Genomic DNA, 7,370 nt, shown 5'->3' with positions numbered 1-7,370 from the left:
TTTATTGAGAGTCTATGAGTTATAATTAAATTCACTCGTCCAGTGATTTGAACTGGGGACTGATTGTTGAGATTGATTGATTTATTCTACTTTTTTACTTTTTAAAAAATTAAAAGGCACAGATTTCATGTACTTCATATATTCAGCTTTAAGACTATAGTGATACTTACCATTCTACCTTTCCCTTCTCCCTCACTCCCATTTTATTTTATCCAAAGATCTACTTTCAATTACCTTTATGCACAGAAGATCAAGTCTATAATAGTCCCCTCCTGCCTGCCTGCCTGGCCTATCAGTGTGGCAGCAGCGGTAGCAGCAGGTCCCTCCCAGACTTGGCCCAGGGAGGCGGTAACACATGGCTGCCATGGCAGCCATGAGCACACCCCAACCTACCCCAGCCCGGCCTAGAGGCTGCCACCACTGTGCCAGGGCCCTGCTGCCATGGGAATGCAGGGCTTCCAGGACTACATCGACAAGCACTGCCAGAGTGCTGTGGTGCCAGTGGAGCTGCAGAAGCTGGCCCAGGGCAGCTTGGTGGGCGGTGGGTGGCAGCAGCCCCCACAGACCCTGCTTTGCTTGCCTGTGAATGCGAATGACTGCCTGCATTGCCTATACAGCGTTTCTACACTGACTGGGTTAGCGGCAGCCAGTGGAGCCACATGCTCAGCTACCTAGAGGTGCTGGCCAAGGCCTACTCTAGGGGCAACATCGAGCTGCTGGTGTTCTTCAATGGCATGCTGGAGAAGATGCAGCTGCAGGAGTGGGTCAAGTGGCAGGGCAATGAGTGCCAGATGGTGCAGCAGATCATAAGCTGCCACCCAAGGTCTGGTTCCTGCTGCCCCTCTGCATGGCCCACTGCATCTGCCTGGTGCTCATCCGCTTCCATGTCAAGGTCGCACAGAGCATTGAGGATAACCATCAGGAGGTGATTGGCTTCGCAGAGAGAATGGCTTCCACGGCCTGGTGGCATAGGACTCTCACTATGCCCTGTGCAACATCCCTTGTTACTTCAGCGCCCATGCTCTCAAACTGAGCTGCAAGGGAAAGAGCCTTACCATGAGCCAGTACCTGATGTACGAGATTGCCAAGCAGCTAGACCTGAATCCAAACCGTTTCGTGTTTTTGCTTCTCTGCTAGGAAATCACATTCTACCTGATGAGGATCTGGCATCATTTCATTGGAATCTGCTAGGTCCTGAACATCCACTAGCCTCACTAAAGGTCCAGGCCCAGCAGCTGGTCTTGCCACCCTGTGACGTAGTGAACACAGCTGTCTCCGACTACATCCACAACATTAAGGACAGCTCTGACCTGGATGCCATAGCTAAAGATGTTTTCCAGCACTAATAGTCTAGAGCAGGTGACAAAGTTACTTGATTTAAGAGAGCAATTAGATATTACTCAGCAACTACTAAGCCTGTGTCATTTCACCCACCACATTACTTAGACGGACCAAATCCAAAATTTCTTGTGATGCTGCTGCCCTATGTTCCCCTCAGATGCTCAACATTCCACAGACCTCTATGCAAGTGAAGCCCATGGCCCCACAGGTGCCTGGCCCAGGGGGCACCCCGGGCCAGGGATCATACCCCTATGGTCTGGACAGGAGCGGGAAGGCCCTGGTGGAACAGAACAGCTACAGCAACATTCTGCATGAGGGGAAGCATATGCTGCTGTACGAGCGCTCCTAACCCATTAATCCAGCCCAGGGTGGCAGCCCCAACCATGTGGATTCTACCTACTTCCCTAGTTCTTCCACTTCATCGTCTTCAGACAGTGATGAGGGCAGTGCAGGGGCAACAAACCACATCAGCGGGAATAAGATTGGCTGGGAGAAGACAGGAAGCCGTGCAGAACCTCAGGCATGGGGGGATGCAGGAGACCAAAGGCAGAAAGTTCACCCACTGCCTCTTCAGGAAGCCAGACAGTGTAATGCAAAGGGAGTCAGATGGGCACAGTCCAGCTGAACCTGTGGCTCCTTTGATGCCCACCAGGAACCACATGGACATCACTACCCCTCCCCTGCCCCTATTGCACCTGAGGTGCTAAGAGTGGCTGAGCACAGGCACAAGAAGGGGCTGATGTACCCCTGCATCTTCCATGTCATGACCAAGGGTGAAATCAAAATTGCTGTTTCTATTGAAAATGAAGCCAACAAAGACCTGCCTCTGGCCACCCTTCTCTATAGGCCAGTTCATCAGTATGTTTACAGAGTCCTGTTAAGCTTGGCAGAAAGCAGAAAAAAAACTGAGAGACTTGCTTTTAGAAAGAACAGACTTCCATCAGAATTCTCGCCAGTGATCATTAAGGGATGGGCAGCTTAGAAAGGGAAGTCTCCTCAAACTCCAGAACTGATGGAAGCCCTGTCCTTCAGGGAATGTACCTGCCCTACTTGAAGAGGCTTTGGCTGGGCAAGGCAGTGGAGGACAAGAACCGCAGGATGAGGGCCTTCCTGCCTGCATGCGGTCAAACACTCCTGCCATGCTGAACCCTGCCAAAGTGCCCACCCACCTCATGGTGCTCTGCTGTGTCTTACAGTATATGGTGCAGTGGCCAGGAGCTTGAATACTGCAGCATCAGGAACTAAATGCCTTCCTGGCCCAGTCGCTGTTCCCCAAGCTCTATGAGCCAGATCAGCTACAGGAGCTCAAGATTGAGAACCTTGACCCCCAAGGGATTCAACTGTCAGCTCTCTTCATGAGTGGGGTGGACATGGCGCTATTCATAAATGACGCGTGTGGACAGCCCATCCCCTGGGAGCACTATTGTCCACGGATGTATTTTGATGGGAAGCTCTTCCAGTCCAAGCTCCTCAAAGCCAGCCAGGATGTTTATTGTGCCAGTACCAGGCTTTTTATATATAATATATAACCACCCTGTGGTATGTCTTGAAATATGGTATTATCCTTGTTGTTTAAAATTGTTTCATATATTTGGGGTCTCATGTATACATGAATTCAAGCATCATTTTTCCTGTAGATTTATAATATCACAATTGATTTTAACATTACCATGGTTTGTATTATGACAGTGCAATGAAAGTTTATCACAATATATTATGACCGCAGAGATTTTTTGATTATAATTCAATGATGGTTCATGATATCAGAATTGATATGATATCACAATAGTGGTTTTATACATCACTATCATGGCTTAGGACACCATAATTATGAATAAACAATGGAAAGCTTATGACACCACAATTATTTTATTACATCACAACTGAATATGACATCACAATGTTAGGTTTATTTATTACATCAATATATATATATATATATATTTTATTTTCAAACTTTTATTTAATGAATATAAATTCCAAAGTACAGCTTATGGATTACAATAGCTTCCCCCCCATAACGTCCCTCCTACCCGCAACCCTCCCCTTTCCCACTCCCTCTCCCCTTCCATTCACGTCAAGATTCATTTTCGGCCGGCGCCGCGGCTCAGTAGGCTAATCCTCCGCCTAGCGGCGCCGGCACACCAGGTTCTAGTCCCGGTCGGGGCGCCGGATTCTGTCCCGGTTGCCCCTCTTCCAGGCCAGCCCTCTGCTGTGGCCAGGGAGTGCAGTGGAGGATGGCCCAGGTGCTTGGGCCCTGCACCCCATGGGAGACCAGGAAAAGCACCTGGCTCCTGGCTCCGGCCATCGGATCAGCGCGGTGCGCCGGCCGCAGCGCGTCGGCCGCGGCGGCCATTGGAGGGTGAACCAACGGCAAAGGAAGACCTTTCTCTCTGTCTCTCTCTCTCGCTGTCCACTCTGCCTGTCAAAAAATAAAAAAAAAAAAAGATTCATTTTCATTTCTCTTTATATACAGAAGATCAGTTTAGCATACATTAAGTAAAGATTTCAACAGTTTGCTCCCACACAGAAACATAAAGTGAAAAATACTGTTTGAGTACTAGTTAGAGCATTAAATCTCAATGTACAGCACACTAAGGACAAAGATCCTACATGAGGAGTAAGTGCACAGTGACTCCTGTTGTTGACTTAACAAATTGACACTCTTGTTTATGGCATCAGTAATCACCCTAGGCTCTTGTCATGAGCTGCCAAGGCTATGGAAGCCCCCTGAGTTCACTGACTCTGATCATATTTAGACAAGGCCATGGTCAAAGTGGAAGTTCTCTCCTCCCTTCAGAGAAAGGTACCTCCTTCTTTGATGACCCATTCTTTCCACTGGGATCTCACTCACAGAGATCTTTCATTTAGGTCTTCTTTTTTTTCCCCAGAGTGTCTTGGCTTTCCATGCCTGAAATACTCTCATGGGCATTTCAGCCGGATCCGCATGCCTTAAGGGCTGATTCTGAGGCCAGAGTGTTGTTTAGGACATTTGCCATTCTATGGGTCTGCTGTGTATCTCACTTCCCATGTTGGACCATTCTCTCCCTTTTTTATTCTATCAGCTAGTATTTGCAGACACTATTCTTGTTTATGTGATCCCTTTGGTTCTTAGTCCTATCATTATGATCAATTGTGAACAGAACTTGATCACTTGGACTAGTGAGATGGCATTGGTACGTGCCACCTCGATGGGATTGAATTCGAATCCCCTGGTATGTTTCTAACTCTACCGTTTGAGGTAAGTCAGCTTGAGCATGTCCCGAATTGCACATCTCTTCCCTCTCTTATTCCCACTCTTATATTTAACAGTGATCACTTTTCAGTTAAGTTTCAGCACTTAAGAAGGATTGTGTATTGATTACAGTATTCAACCAAAAGTATTAAGTAGAACAAACAAAAAAAATACTAAGAGGGATAACATATCAAGTTGCTCATCAATAGTCAGGGTGAGGGCTGATCAAGTCACCATTTCTCCTAGTGTTCATTTCACTTTAACAGGTTTCCTTTTTGGTGCTCAGTTAGTTGTCACCTATCAAGGAGAACAAGTGGTATTTGTCCCTTTGGGATTGGCTTATTACACTCAGCATAATGTTTTCCAAATTCCTAACAGGGACCACTTTTCAGATAAAATTTAAACACCTAAAATAATTGTGTGTTAATTACAGAGTTCAACCAATGGTACTAGAACAAAAAAATACTAAAATGGATAAAGTATTACATTGTACATCAACAGTCAGGACAAGAGCTGATCAAGTCACTGTTTCTCATAGTGTCCATTTCATTTCAACAAGTTTCCCCCTTGGTGCTCAGTAGTCGCCGATCAGGGAGAACATATGATATTTGTCCCTTTGGGACTGGCTCAATTCACTCAGCATGATGTTTTCCAAATTCCTCCATCTTGTTGAAAATGACAGGGTTTCATTGTTTTTGACTGCTGTATAGTATTCTATGGAGTACATGTCCCATAATTTCTTTATCCAGTCTACTGTTGATGGGCATTTGGGTTGGTTCCAGGTCTTAGCTATTGTGAATTGAGCTGCAATAAACATTAATGTGCAGACAGATTGTTTGTTTGCCAATTTCATTTCCTTTGGGTAAATTCCAAGGAGTGGGGTGACTGGGTTGTATGGTAGGGTTATCTTCAGATTTCTGAGGAATCTCCAGACTGACTTCCATAGTGGCTTAAACAGTTTGCATTCCCACCAACAGTGGGTTAGTGTCCCGTTTTCCCCACATCCTCACCAGCATCTGTTGTTGGTAGATTTCTGCATGTGAGCCATTCTAACCGGGGTGAGGTGAAACCTCATTGTGGTTTGGATTTGCATTTCCCTGATTGCTAGCGATCTTGAACATTTTTTCATGTGCCTGTGGGCCATTTGGATGTCCTCTTTTGAAAAATGTCTATTGAGGTCCTTGGCCCATCTCTTAAGTGGGTTGTTTGTTTTGTTTTTGTGGAGTTTCTTGATCTCTTTGTAGATTCTGGTTATTAACCCTTTATCTGTTGCATAGTTTGCAATTTTCCCATTCTGTTGGTTGTCTCTTCACTCTCCTGACTGTTTCTTTTGCAGTACAGAAACTTCTCAATTTGATGCAATCCCAATAGTTGATTTTGGCTTTGACTGCCTGTGCTTCTGGGGTGTTTTCCAAGAAGTCATTGCCGGTACCTATATCTTGCAGGGTTTTTCCAATGCTCTCTAATAATTTGATGGTGTCAGGTCATAGATTTAAGTCTTTAATCCAGGTTGATTGAATTTTTGTGTAAGGTGAAAGGTAGGGATCTTGCTTCATGATTCTGCACGTGGAAATCCAATTTTCCCAGCACCATTTATTGAATAGACTGTCCTTACTCCAGGGATTGGTTTTGGATCCTTGATCAAATATGAGTTGGCTGTAGCTGTTTGGATTGATTTCTGGTGTTTCTATTCTGTTCCATTGGTCTATCCATCTGTTTCTGTACCAGTACCATGCTGTTTTGATAACAACTGCCCTGTAGTATGTCCTCAAATCTGGTATTGTGATGCCTCCAGCTTTGTTTTTGTTGTACAAGATTGCTTTAGCTATTCGAGGTCTCCTGTGTCTCCATGTGAATTTCAGCATCATTTTTTCTAGATCTGAGAAGAAGCTCTTCGGTATCTTGATTGGTATTGCATTGAATCTATAAATTGCTTTTGGGAGAATGGACATTTTGATGATATTGATCTTCCAATCCATGAGCATGGAAGATTTTTCATTTCTTGGTATCCTCTTCTATTTCTTTCTTTAAGGTTTTGTAATTTTCATCATAGAGATCTTTAACATCCTTGGTTAAGTTTATTCCAAGGTATTTGATTGTTTTTGTAGCTATTGTAAATGGGATTGATCTTAGAAGTTCTTCCTCAGCCGTGGCATTGCCTGTGTATACAAAGGCTGTTGATTTTTGTGCATTGATTTTATACCCTGCTACTTTGCCAAAATCTTCTATGAGTCCCAATAGTCTCTTAGTAGAGTTCTTTGGGTCCCCTAAATAAAGAATCATAGCATCTGCAAAGAGGGATAGTTTGAGTTCTTCCTTCCCAATTTGTATCCCTTTAATTTCTTTTTCTTGCCTAACAGCTCTGGCTAGAACTTCCAGAACTATATGGATTAGCAGTGGTGAGAGTGGGCATCCCTGTCTGGTACCAGATCTCAGTGGAAATGCTTCCAGCTTTTCCCCATTCAATAGGATTTTGGCTGTGGGTTTTTCATAGATTGCTTTGATTGTATTGAGGAATGTTCCTTCCAAACCCAGTTTGCTTAGAGTTTTCATCATGAAAGGGTGTTATATTTTATCAAATGCTTTCTCGGCGTCTATTGAGATAATCATATGGTTTTTCTTCTGCAGTCTGTTAGTGTGGTGTATAACATTGATTGTTTTGTGCACATTAAACCATCCCTGCATACCAGGGATAAATTCCACTTGGTCTGGGTGGATGATCTTTCTGATGTGTTGTTGCATTCTATTGTCCAGAATTTTATTGAGGATTTTTGCGTCTATGTTCATCAGGGAT

At 44.5% G+C, this 7,370-nt stretch overlaps 1 pseudogene; it reads left to right on the top strand.

Moving 5' to 3' along the window:
* The first annotated feature begins 441 nt into the window (after window positions 1-441).
* Window positions 442-2,870, top strand: LOC149120430 (constitutive coactivator of PPAR-gamma-like protein 1 pseudogene; annotated as a pseudogene).
* Window positions 2,871-7,370: the final 4,500 nt, after the last annotated feature.

The sequence above is a fragment of the Oryctolagus cuniculus genome, chromosome 19, assembly GCF_051225735.1.
Source record: "Oryctolagus cuniculus isolate XC-2025 breed Fujian yellow rabbit chromosome 19, ASM5122573v1, whole genome shotgun sequence".
Lineage (NCBI taxonomy): Eukaryota > Metazoa > Chordata > Mammalia > Lagomorpha > Leporidae > Oryctolagus > Oryctolagus cuniculus.
Note: the sequence above shows the minus strand (reverse complement) of the source record. Positions and strands in the feature narration are given on the sequence as shown.